The 12,490-nt window shown below is 47.5% G+C and overlaps 1 protein-coding gene across 2 annotated transcripts in view; it reads left to right on the forward strand.

Annotated features, from left to right (window-relative positions):
* The first annotated feature begins 2,264 nt into the window (after positions 1–2,264).
* Positions 2,265–12,490, forward strand: part of LOC118938872 (LARGE xylosyl- and glucuronyltransferase 1) — a 144,569-nt gene continuing 134,343 nt past the window's right edge. For both annotated transcript variants that reach the window (XM_036945470.1, XM_036945471.1), the window contains exon 1: positions 2,265–3,106. The gene's annotated coding sequence lies outside the window, so the exon portion shown is untranslated. The remainder of the gene's footprint in view (positions 3,107–12,490) is intronic.

Genomic DNA, 12,490 nt, shown 5'->3' on the forward strand with positions numbered 1-12,490 from the left:
TAAGAAAAATAAGAAAAAGAGTTCCAAACCTCTCTGCCAATAACAGCTCGTTTTCAGTATTTCCCCTCCCCACTCAGACCACTACCAGACAGTGTGCTAAGAAGCTGGAGACTCATATCTCCCTCGCTAACTTTAAGCATCAGCTGTCAGAGCAGCTCACAGATCACTGCACCTGTACATAGCCCATCTATAAATAGCTCATCCAACTACCTCATCCCCATATGGTTATTATTATTATTTTTTGCTCTTTTGCACCCCATAATCTCTACTTGCACATTCATCTTCTGCACATCTACAGTATCACTCCAGTGTAGTAATTACAATTTAGCAATTATTCACCACTATTGGCCTATTTATTGCCTTACCTCCTCACGCCATTTGCACACACTGTATATAGACTTTTTTTTATTGTGTTATTGACTGTACGTTTGTTTACTCCATGTGTAACTCTGTGTTGTTGTTTGTGTCGAACTGCTTTGCTTTATCTTGGCCACGTCGCAGTTGTAAATGAGAACTTGTTCTCAACTGGCCTACCTGGTTAAATAAAAGTGGAATAAATGAATAAAAAATAAAAACAAAAAAATAACCACTTTTTTGTTTATTTTTAACCATTTTAATTTAAAACAATCACAGTAAGGTACTTAAACGTTACCCAGAAATTATTTGAGAGAGAGAGAGAGATGTTAAAATAGAATCCCCCAGGATCAGTAGGGTCCTGTTCCCCAGTCAGCCGGCGGTGCAGATAGGAGACCGTTCTGTCCTGTTCCCTAGTCAGCCGGAGACCGTTCTGTCCTGTTCCCCAGTCAGCCGGAGACCGTTCTGTCCTGTTCCCCAGTCAGCCGGAGACCGTTCTGTCCTGTTCCCCAGTCAGCCGGAGGTGCAGATAGGGGGGGGGGGGGTGTATGTTCCTGCAACATCAGCTCAGAGAGGAAATGAGGCCTGGGAAGTGGCTGTCTGATTGGATGAGGGCTCGAGGTAGTGGCTATTGATGAACACTCTTGGCATTCTGAATTCCTACCCTGATTGAGTTCCGTACAGTTTTCATACAGGCTACACTGCCACAACACAATACAGTCTGCAGCAATTTCTCCCTTTCCACACAAACCCTCCATTTCTATCCTGTATCCACTTCCTTTAGGACACCGGTGATGAATCTTCCTCCTCGACGATCTCTCTCTAGACTCCATGGTTATGTATAGAACTCCCACCCTGGGGTCACTATCTATTCTGCTGAGAGGGTGTAAACACTGGATTGCAATCCATCATCTCTTGGCCCCCCCCCCCCCCCCCACACACAAAAAAACAACGTAATTTTGACATGTGGATTTTCTCACACTGCAAAATATACACAAAAAATACATGTTTCATAAGTTTTACTTTTCTCATTGTTGCTGGTCTCCAGTGCAAAGTGTCTGAGCAGCACAACATGACGCATCACCAGTGTGTTCCCAACAGGCCTGGGCAGTGGGTGTCTGATTGGATGAGGGCTGGAGGAAGTGGCTGTCTGATTGGATGAGGGCTGGAGGAAGTGGCTGTCTGATTGGATGAGGGCTGGAGGAAGTGGCTGTCTGATTGGATGAGGACTGGGAAGCTGCTGTCTGATTGGATGAGGGCTGGAGATAGTGGCTGTCTGATTGGATGAGGGTCGGAGGGAGTGGCTGTCTGATTGGATGAGGGCTGGAGGAAGTGGCTGTCTGATTGGATGAGGGCTGGAGATAGTGGCTGTCTGATTGGATGAGGGCCGGAGGGAGTGGCTGTCTGATTGGATGAGGGCTGGAGGAAGTGGCTGTCTGATTGGATGAGGGCTGGAGATAGTGGCTGTCTGATTGGATGAGGGCTGGAGGAAGTGGCTGTCAGATTGGATGAGGGCTGGAGGAAGCTGCTGTCTGATTGGATGAGGGCTGGAGATAGTGGCTGTCTGATTGGATGAGGGCTGGAGGAAGTGGCTGTCTGATTAGATGAGGGCTGGAGATAGTGGTTACTGTATAAGTGTAGACCGATGCATAATAACACCAAACGTTATATTACTATTGTCTTATAATAGTAACCTAATATATATATATATACACACACATCATCTGGCCCCTAATTGTAGCCTATCAGCTGTCTCTATGGGTGTATTAGCTGCACGGTGCAGACTGTTCCATTGTCTACTTTACTGACTCCAATCCATGGAGTTTATCCCGGTCCAGGTTTTACCGGGAGCGCTCCGGTCAGAGGAAGGAGGGGGTCCGGGATGCGCGCTCGTGGATTGGCCGCGACATGCTTGTCACAACCGGAGGAGGCTGGGAAGAAAAGGAGTGTTGTGTATCGAGGACGGCCTCGGGAAAGTGTGAACACAATCACTGCCGCTGGAACGACCGTCCTGGCGGGTCATACGTCAGTCGTTTCGTGAGGATATACGCTTTTACCGGGATATAATGGATGTTGACATTGATCTCTGAGTTTGAGAAAAAAGAGGGGACGTTTCATGTCGATTTTTTTTCTTCCCCTGCTGTCTCGGATGCCGCATTTCTTGTTGCTTTGGTCTGTGGCTGGCAGCTGCTCCTCACAGTAACACGAAACACACACTGCTGCTATTGAAAGAGCGGTGTGTGTGTGTGTGTGTGTGTGTGTGCTGCGATCCAAAAGACTCCCCAATGGAAGGAATTTGTTGATCGCAGCGGGAACGGGTTTTCGGACTCTTTTAAAAAAAATAAGATAAAAAGACATTATCGGCTGTTTGAAAAAGCAGGGCCCGTGTGTCTTTGGCTTGACACTGGTGCTACTTGCCATTAGCTTGTGCTGCTAACGGAATAAAAGCTGCGTCCCTGTGAAGTGGACTCAACACCAACACTGAGCATTACCTTGAGATACACAGTTTCACAAACTGAATCAAACAATTAGTCCTCTTTTGGAATCTCTCCTCTCCGTTTTACGCGACACAGAAGGTGATGGGTGACATTTGTTTTGTTCTTCTACCAACTAGCCTTACATTTAGGAGTGGATTAAAAGGAGGACCACCATATTAGTGGAGTCAAGTCGGGTTATTTTGGTGTTGGGCTACTGGAGGCTTCCTGCTGTCTCCGGGTAAGAAGACCGACGGTTGGAGCTTCATCTGCGCCCGGTGAGTTAAATTAGACGGGACCCGTTTGATTCACACAATTGGGCATCTTGGTTACACACTTATTATGACACTTTGGATGACTGAATAGTGAAAGATGGCACATATATATTATATATATATATATTTATTTTTTACAAGACTTTAGTAGGTTTAACTATTATGTGGTTTTCTTTCATAAGCCAATGAAGTCCTGGTTGAGTGCAGTCTATATATTCTTATTGGATCCAACATTTTAGAATGAGTGAAAATAAACGCAATTTGTAGTTTTCTGCATTAGCTCGCTCGCTCACTCAACTCTTCAGAAGCCTATTGAAATTAAGGTCTGAAAATGGCCCCTTAATCCCCCCCCCCCCCTGCATTATTTTAGCCAATGTCAAATAATGAAGTGCTAGACTAAACAACATTTATGAAGTTACTGTGTCATTTCTCCACCGTTGTCCAGATGGCTACATAACTCAGCCTATCGAATCAACCTGATGATTGAATAGACGGTTCAAAGAACGGTTGTGTTTTCATTAGCGGTCTGTCACTGTGTCCGCGGCGATTTGGGAGCTGTTCACCTTCTTGGGTCCTGACGCCTGACAGTATTTATTTATTTATTTTACATCAATCCGCCCGGTTGACCGAATTACACATTCACTATTTATTTACAGGAACACAGAAAACAAGAGTCCACTTCAGCTTCCTAGTGAAAGGGGGGTTGGCATCCACGCTGTAGACTTCGCCGATCTGAGATGACTAGTGTCTATTACCAGGACTGTTAACAATGCGCTCCAACCGGAGCATCAACCTTTGACTGGATGAATTGGGAAGCCGACCAATCTTGCTACTGATAGTCTAGTTTTCCTATTCATCAGCATAGACACACAGACCCATATGCAGCATTTTTGCAAAGAGATAAAGGAGTTATTCATGTGGTCAGTTATCAGATGATCATTCGTGGAACGTGTGCGCGTGCGTATGAAATGCTTCTTTTATCCGCTGAGCAAAGTCGTATTTATTAGGCTACTTTCACCTGTTTTTATTTATTTATTTATTCATGTGCTTTCTGGGTATCTATGAGCTAGATGCTGTCAGTGATGCCGTGCTGCTCTGTACTCACAGTGGGGACTGCTGAGTGTTGGTACAACAGACACAGTAGATCTGCTTCATGCTCCATTGATTGAAACGTCCACCAATCACTATACATGTGATTGGAGTGGGACGGCCTATCAGATCGCGGTGGGACTTGACGGTAGTAAAACCATACGGAGGCTTTAGCTTCTCGGGCCACAGAACGGAGAATGGTGATGTTAAAGTGTGTTTGATCTATGACTGATGAGAGCCTACTGGGAGAGGAGTCAGTTCCTATAGCAGACACTGGCTTTAGTGGGGAGACTGGGAGAGGAGAGGTCCTACACCAGACACTGGCTTTAGTGGGGAGACTGGGAGAGGAGTCAGGTCCTACACCAGACACTGGCTTTAGTGGGGAGACTGGGAGAGGAGTCAGGTCCTACACCAGACACTGGCTTTAGTGGGGAGACTGGGAGAGGAGTCAGGTCCTACTCCAGACACTGGCTTTAGTGGGGAGACTGGGAGAGGAGAGGTCCTACTACAGACACTGGCTTTAGTGGGAAGACTGGGACAGGACACCTTTTGTGATAAAAAAATGCCTTTATCGCACCTTATCATTGTCACTAGTGAGTCAACGCAGAAGTTGTCTTCATGTACTGATTAGATAGTGTCGGGGACAGTAGCTGTTCATGGTTCTGCAGCCTACTTGAGGAAGTTGCTCTGCTTTGAACATGCTTGGAACAAATTCTCATAGAATTTTTCTTTTTCTCATTAGTGATATAAAAGTCTTACACTCTCTCCCGGTGTTTGTCCGTGTTCGTCCACAAAGAGCAGTAGGGTATAAATCTGTAACACAACAGGACAACGGATGAAAGCTAGCATGATTCTGGCTGTGGCTGTGAGTTGGCTAGCCAGAGATGACTGTGAAATATAGAGGACTAAATCAGAGGCAGTATTAGCTTAATTACATATCTGTGTTATCGCCCCGATGCAAAGACCATTCTGTATGAGTGTTTCGTCAGTGTCTCCTAATGACCTCTGCTGTTTTAAATTAAATTACCTACATTTCCTGATATGAATCTGGTGGCATCTGTAGTTGGCCAGCAACGGAGACAGGCTATAGGCCCACGGAGACGGGCTATAGGCCTAAAGGAGACGGGCTATAGGCCCAACGGAGACAGGCTATAGGCCTAACGTAGACGGGCTATAGGCCCAACGGAGACGGGCTATAGGCCTAAAGGAGACGGGCTATAGGCCTAACGGAGACGGGCTATAGGCCTAAAGGAGACGGGCTATAGGCCTAAAGGAGACGGGCTATAGGCCCAACGGAGACAGGCTATAGGCCCAACGGAGACGGGCTATAGGCCTAAAGGAGACGGGCTATAGGCCTAACGGAGACGGGCTATAGGCCCAACGGAGACGGGCTATAGGCCCAACGGAGACGGGCTATAGGCCCAACGGAGACAGGCTATAGGCCTAACGGAGACGGGCTATAGGCCCAACGGAGACGGGCTATAGGCCAATCATATAATTCAAACTATCTATAGACCTATCACATGAATTACCTGTCTGAGTAGTTCTATCCTGGCTGAACTGCCTGTCTGTGTAGTTCTATCCTGGCTGAACGACCTGTCTGTGTAGTTCTATCCTGGCTGAACTCCCTGTCTGTGTAGTTCTCTCCTGGCTGAATTGCCTGTCTGAGTAGTTCTATCCTGGCTGAACTGCCTGTCTGAGTAGTTCTATCCTGGCTGAACTACCTGTCTGTGTAGTTCTCTCCTGGCTGAACTGCCTGTCTGTGTAGTTCTATCCTGGCTGAACGACCTGTCTGTGTAGTTCTATCCTGGTTGAATTACCTGTCTGTGTAGTTCTATCCTGGCTGAACTACCTGTCTGTGTAGTTCTATCCTGGCTGAACTACCTGTCTGTGTAGTTCTATCCTGGCTGAACGACCTGTCTGTGTAGTTCTATCCTGGCTGAACGACCTGTCTGTGTAGTTCTATCCTGGCTGAACGACCTGTCTGTGTAGTTCTATCCTGGCTGAATTACCTGTCTGTGTAGTTCTATCCTGGCTGAACTACCTGTCTGTGTAGTTCTATCCTGGCTGAACGACCTGTCTGTGTAGTTCTATCCTGGCTGAACGACCTGTCTGTGTAGTTCTATCCTGGCTGAACGACCTGTCTGTGTAGTTCTATCCTGGCTGAACGACCTGTCTGTGTAGTTCTATCCTGGCTGAACTGCCTGTCTGTGTAGTTCTATCCTGGCTGAACTGCCTGTCTGTGTAGTTCTATCCTGGCTGAACTGCCTGTCTGTGTAGTTATATCCTGGCTGAACTACCTGTCTGTGTAGTTCTATCCTGGCTGAACTACCTGTCTGAGTAGTTCTCTCCTGGCTGAACTGCCTGTCTGTGTAGTTCTATCCTGGCTGAACTGCCTGTCTGTGTAGTTCTCTCCTGGCTGAACTGCCTGTCTGTGTAGTTCTCTCCTGGCTGAACTGCCTGTCTGTGTAGTTCTCTCCTGGCTGAACTGCCTGTCTGTGTAGTTCTCTCCTGGCTGAACTGCCTGTCTGTGTAGTTCTCTCCTGGTTGAACTGCCTGTCTGTGTAGTTCTCTCCTGGCTGAACTGCCTGTCTGTGTAGTTCTCTCCTGGCTGAACTGCCTGTCTGTGTAGTTCTCTCCTGGCTGAACTGCCTGTCTGAGTAGTTCTATCCTGACTGAACTACCTGTCTGTGTAGTTCTATCCTGACTGAACTACCTGTCTGTGTAGTTCTATCCTGGCTGAACTGCCTGTCTGTGTAGTTCTATCCTGGCTGAACTACCTGTCTGTGTAGTTCTATCCTGGCTGAACTGCCTGTCTGTGTAGTTCTATCCTGGCTGAACTGCCTGTCTGTGTAGTTCTATCCTGGCTGAACTACCTGTATGTGTAGTTCTATCCTGGCTGAACTGCCTGTCTGAGTAGTTCTCTCCTGGCTGAACTGCCTGTCTGTGTAGTTCTATCCTGGCTGAACTACCTGTCTGTGTAGTTCTATCCTGGCTGAACGACCTGTCTGTGTAGTTCTATCCTGTCTGAACGACCTGTCTGTGTAGTTCTATCCTGGCTGAACGACCTGTCTGAGTAGTTCTATCCTGGCTGAATTACCTGTCTGTGTAGTTCTATCCTGGCTGAACGACCTGTCTGTGTAGTTCTATCCTGGCTGAACGACCTGTCTGTGTAGTTCTATCCTGGCTGAACGACCTGTCTGTGTAGTTCTATCCTGGCTGAACGACCTGTCTGTGTAGTTCTATCCTGGCTGAACGACCTGTCTGTGTAGTTCTATCCTGGCTGAACGACCTGTCTGTGTAGTTCTATCCTGGCTGAACGACCTGTCTGTGTAGTTCTATCCTGGCTGAACTGCCTGTCTGTGTAGTTATATCCTGGCTGAACTACCTGTCTGTGTAGTTCTATCCTGGCTGAACTACCTGTCTGAGTAGTTCTCTCCTGGCTGAACTGCCTGTCTGTGTAGTTCTATCCTGGCTGAACTGCCTGTCTGTGTAGTTCTCTCCTGGCTGAACTGCCTGTCTGTGTAGTTCTCTCCTGGCTGAACTGCCTGTCTGTGTAGTTCTCTCCTGGCTGAACTGCCTGTCTGTGTAGTTCTATCCTGGCTGAACTGCCTGTCTGAGTAGTTCTATCCTGGCTGAACTACCTGTCTGTGTAGTTCTATCCTGGCTGAACTGCCTGTCTGTGTAGTTCTATCCTGGCTGAACGACCTGTCTGTGTAGTTCTATCCTGGCTGAACTACCTGTCTGTGTAGTTCTATCCTGGCTGAACTGCCTGTCTGTGTAGTTCTATCCTGGCTGAACTGCCTGTCTGTGTAGTTCTATCCTGGCTGAACTGCCTGTCTGTGTAGTTCTATCCTGGCTGAACTGCCTGTCTGTGTAGTTCTATCCTGGCTGAACTGCCTGTCTGTGTAGTTCTATCCTGGCTGAACTGCCTGTCTGTGTAGTTCTCTCCTGGCTGAACTGCCTGTCTGTGTAGTTCTCTCCTGGCTGAACTGCCTGTCTGTGTAGTTCTCTCCTGGCTGAACTGCCTGTCTGTGTAGTTCTCTCCTGGCTGAACTGCCTGTCTGTGTAGTTCTCTCCTGGTTGAACTGCCTGTCTGTGTAGTTCTCTCCTGGCTGAACTGCCTGTCTGTGTAGTTCTCTCCTGGCTGAACTGCCTGTCTGTGTAGTTCTCTCCTGGCTGAACTGCCTGTCTGAGTAGTTCTATCCTGACTGAACTACCTGTCTGTGTAGTTCTATCCTGACTGAACTACCTGTCTGTGTAGTTCTATCCTGGCTGAACTGCCTGTCTGTGTAGTTCTATCCTGGCTGAACTACCTGTCTGTGTAGTTCTATCCTGGCTGAACTGCCTGTCTGTGTAGTTCTATCCTGGCTGAACTGCCTGTCTGTGTAGTTCTATCCTGGCTGAACTACCTGTATGTGTAGTTCTATCCTGGCTGAACTGCCTGTCTGAGTAGTTCTCTCCTGGCTGAACTGCCTGTCTGTGTAGTTCTATCCTGGCTGAACTACCTGTCTGTGTAGTTCTATCCTGGCTGAACGACCTGTCTGTGTAGTTCTATCCTGTCTGAACGACCTGTCTGTGTAGTTCTATCCTGGCTGAACGACCTGTCTGAGTAGTTCTATCCTGGCTGAATTACCTGTCTGTGTAGTTCTATCCTGGCTGAACGACCTGTCTGTGTAGTTCTATCCTGGCTGAACGACCTGTCTGTGTAGTTCTATCCTGGCTGAACGACCTGTCTGTGTAGTTCTATCCTGGCTGAACGACCTGTCTGTGTAGTTCTATCCTGGCTGAACGACCTGTCTGTGTAGTTCTATCCTGGCTGAACGACCTGTCTGTGTAGTTCTATCCTGGCTGAACGACCTGTCTGTGTAGTTCTATCCTGGCTGAACTGCCTGTCTGTGTAGTTATATCCTGGCTGAACTACCTGTCTGTGTAGTTCTATCCTGGCTGAACTACCTGTCTGAGTAGTTCTCTCCTGGCTGAACTGCCTGTCTGTGTAGTTCTATCCTGGCTGAACTGCCTGTCTGTGTAGTTCTCTCCTGGCTGAACTGCCTGTCTGTGTAGTTCTCTCCTGGCTGAACTGCCTGTCTGTGTAGTTCTCTCCTGGCTGAACTGCCTGTCTGTGTAGTTCTCTCCTGGCTGAACTGCCTGTCTGTGTAGTTCTATCCTGGCTGAACTGCCTGTCTGAGTAGTTCTATCCTGGCTGAACTACCTGTCTGTGTAGTTCTATCCTGGCTGAACTGCCTGTCTGTGTAGTTCTATCCTGGCTGAACGACCTGTCTGTGTAGTTCTATCCTGGCTGAACTACCTGTCTGTGTAGTTCTATCCTGGCTGAACTGCCTGTCTGTGTAGTTCTATCCTGGCTGAACTGCCTGTCTGTGTAGTTCTATCCTGGCTGAACTACCTGTATGTGTAGTTCTATCCTGGCTGAACTACCTGTCTGAGTAGTTCTATCCTGGCTGAACTGCCTGTCTGTGTAGTTCTATCCTGGCTGAACCGCCTGTCTGTGTAGTTATATCCTGGCTGAACCACCTGTCTGAGTAGTTCTATCCTGGCTGAACTACCTGTCTGTGTAGTTCTATCCTGGCTGAACGACCTGTCTGAGTAGTTCTATCCTGGCTGAACGACCTGTCTGTGTAGTTCTATCCTGGCTGAACTACCTGTCTGTGTAGTTCTATCCTGGCTGAACGACCTGTCTGTGTAGTTCTATCCTGGCTGAACTACCTGTCTGTGTAGTTCTATCCTGGCTGAACTGCCTGTCTGTGTAGTTCTATCCTGGCTGAACTGCCTGTCTGTGTAGTTCTATCCTGGCTGAACTACCTGTATGTGTAGTTCTATCCTGGCTGAACTACCTGTCTGAGTAGTTCTATCCTGGCTGAACTGCCTGTCTGTGTAGTTCTATCCTGGCTGAACTGCCTGTCTGTGTAGTTATATCCTGGCTGAACCACCTGTCTGAGTAGTTCTATCCTGGCTGAACTACCTGTCTGTGTAGTTCTATCCTGGCTGAACGACCTGTCTGAGTAGTTCTATCCTGGCTGAATGACCTGTCTGTGTAGTTCTATCCTGGCTGAACTACCTGTCTGTGTAGTTCTATCCTGGCTGAACGACCTGTCTGTGTAGTTCTATCCTGGCTGAACGACCTGTCTGTGTAGTTCTATCCTGGCTGAATTACCTGTCTGTGTAGTTCTATCCTGGCTGAACTACCTGTCTGTGTAGTTCTATCCTGGCTGAACTGCCTGTCTGTGTAGTTATATCCTGGCTGAACTGCCTGTCTGTGTAGTTATATCCTGGCTGAACTACCTGTCTGTGTAGTTCTATCCTGGCTGAACTACCTGTCTGAGTAGTTCTCTCCTGGCTGAACTGCCTGTCTGTGTAGTTCTATCCTGGCTGAACTGCCTGTCTGTGTAGTTCTCTCCTGGCTGAACTGCCTGTCTGTGTAGTTCTCTCCTGGCTGAACTGCCAGTCTGTGTAGTTCTCTCCTGGCTGAACTGCCTGTCTGTGTAGTTCTATCCTGGCTGAACTGCCTGTCTGAGTAGTTCTATCCTGGCTGAACTACCTGTCTGTGTAGTTCTATCCTGGCTGAACTACCTGTCTGTGTAGTTCTATCCTGGCTGAACCGCCTGTCTGTGTAGTTCTATCCTGGCTGAACCGCCTGTCTGTGTAGTTCTATCCTGGCTGAACCGCCTGTCTGTGTAGTTCTATCCTGGCTGAACCACCTGTCTGTGTAGTTCTATCCTGGCTGAACTCCCTGTCTGAGTAGTTCTATCCTGGCTGAACGACCTGTCTGTGTAGTTCTATCCTGGCTGAACTGCCTGTCTGAGTAGTTCTATCCTGGCTGAACTGCCTGTCTGAGTAGTTCTATCCTGGCTGAACTGCCTGTCTGTGTTGTTCAGTTAGACAGGAGGTAATGTAGTAGTTGAACAAGGACACTGTTAGACAGGAGGTAATTTAGTAGTTTAACAAGGAGACAATGTTAGACAGGAGGTAATGTAGTAGTTGAACAAGGAGACACTGTGGGACAGGAGGTAATGTAGTAGTTGAACAAGGAGACACTGTGGGACAGGAGGTAATGTAGTAGTTGAACAAGGAGACACTGTTTGACAGGAAGTAATGTAGTGGTTGAACAAGGAGACACTGTTTGACAGGAAGTAATGTAGTGGTTGAACAAGGAGACACTGTTTGACAGGAGGTAATGTAGTAGTTGAACAAGGAGACACTGTATAACGCATAATTTATAAAATGCATAATTTTAGTTGAAATGAGTTGTGAGGGGAATGTGATGACAAAGCCTTGTATGTATTTAGAATGCTAATGACGAGTGGTGAGCCAGGAAGGAGGGAGAAGGACCTGTGAGGCATAGAAACCACACACACACACACACACACACACACACACACACACACACACACACACACACACACACACACACACACACACACACACACACACACACACACACGGCCTGTGAGGCATAGAAAAGCCACCTCTCTGCTCTGCATCTCTCCTCCTCCTCCTCTCGGACGGGCTGAATTAGCAAGCCAAATGTAGAGCAAACAAAATGCGCTGGTTTCTGAATTTGGGACGCAGGACAGAAGAGGAGAGGAGAAGAGATCTGCATTGCGATCAGTTGAAACTGCAGCCCTAGATCAGTTAATTAGACAGGGAGTAGCTTGTATTAAACATATCTGACCCTACCTGAACACTGGTCTGGGATCAGATCACCTGGAATGGTAATAGACAGGAAGTAGCTTATATTAATCATCTCTGACCCTACCTGAACACTGGTCTGGGATCAGATCACCTGGAATGGTAATAGACAGGAAGTAGCTTGTATTAAACATCTCTGACCCTACCTGACCACTGGTCTGGGATCAGATCACCCGGAATGACACGCAGGCTACACTTTCACCTTGACTTGTGTTCTATAGTCCTGGTGGATTCAGAGACAAGGGGACCATCTCTTCTGGGCCATTTGAACGGGTGCTTTCGGAAGCCAAATTGTGACTCATTTCAGGAAGCTAGGTCACGCGTCACTACCTCACAGGAGAGCCATTTGAACATAAAAATAAAAAGCTTCAATCTGTTGTTGTTGTGTTTTTTTTTTAGCAGAAATGCCCTCTGGAACATGTGCACTTTCATGTGCCTTAATAACATGTGTGTATGCCATCTGTAAATATGAATCAAAGTTATGAGTTATGAGCCTAGTTTAGCCACCGAAAAAGTGGGTGGGAATCTTCCCGAGAGCCATGATTGGCTGAGATAATGGGTGGGCTGGACATGTCAAGAGATGAGTTCTGA

This window comes from Oncorhynchus mykiss, chromosome 15, assembly GCF_013265735.2.
Source record: "Oncorhynchus mykiss isolate Arlee chromosome 15, USDA_OmykA_1.1, whole genome shotgun sequence".
NCBI classification, from domain to species: domain Eukaryota; kingdom Metazoa; phylum Chordata; class Actinopteri; order Salmoniformes; family Salmonidae; genus Oncorhynchus; species Oncorhynchus mykiss.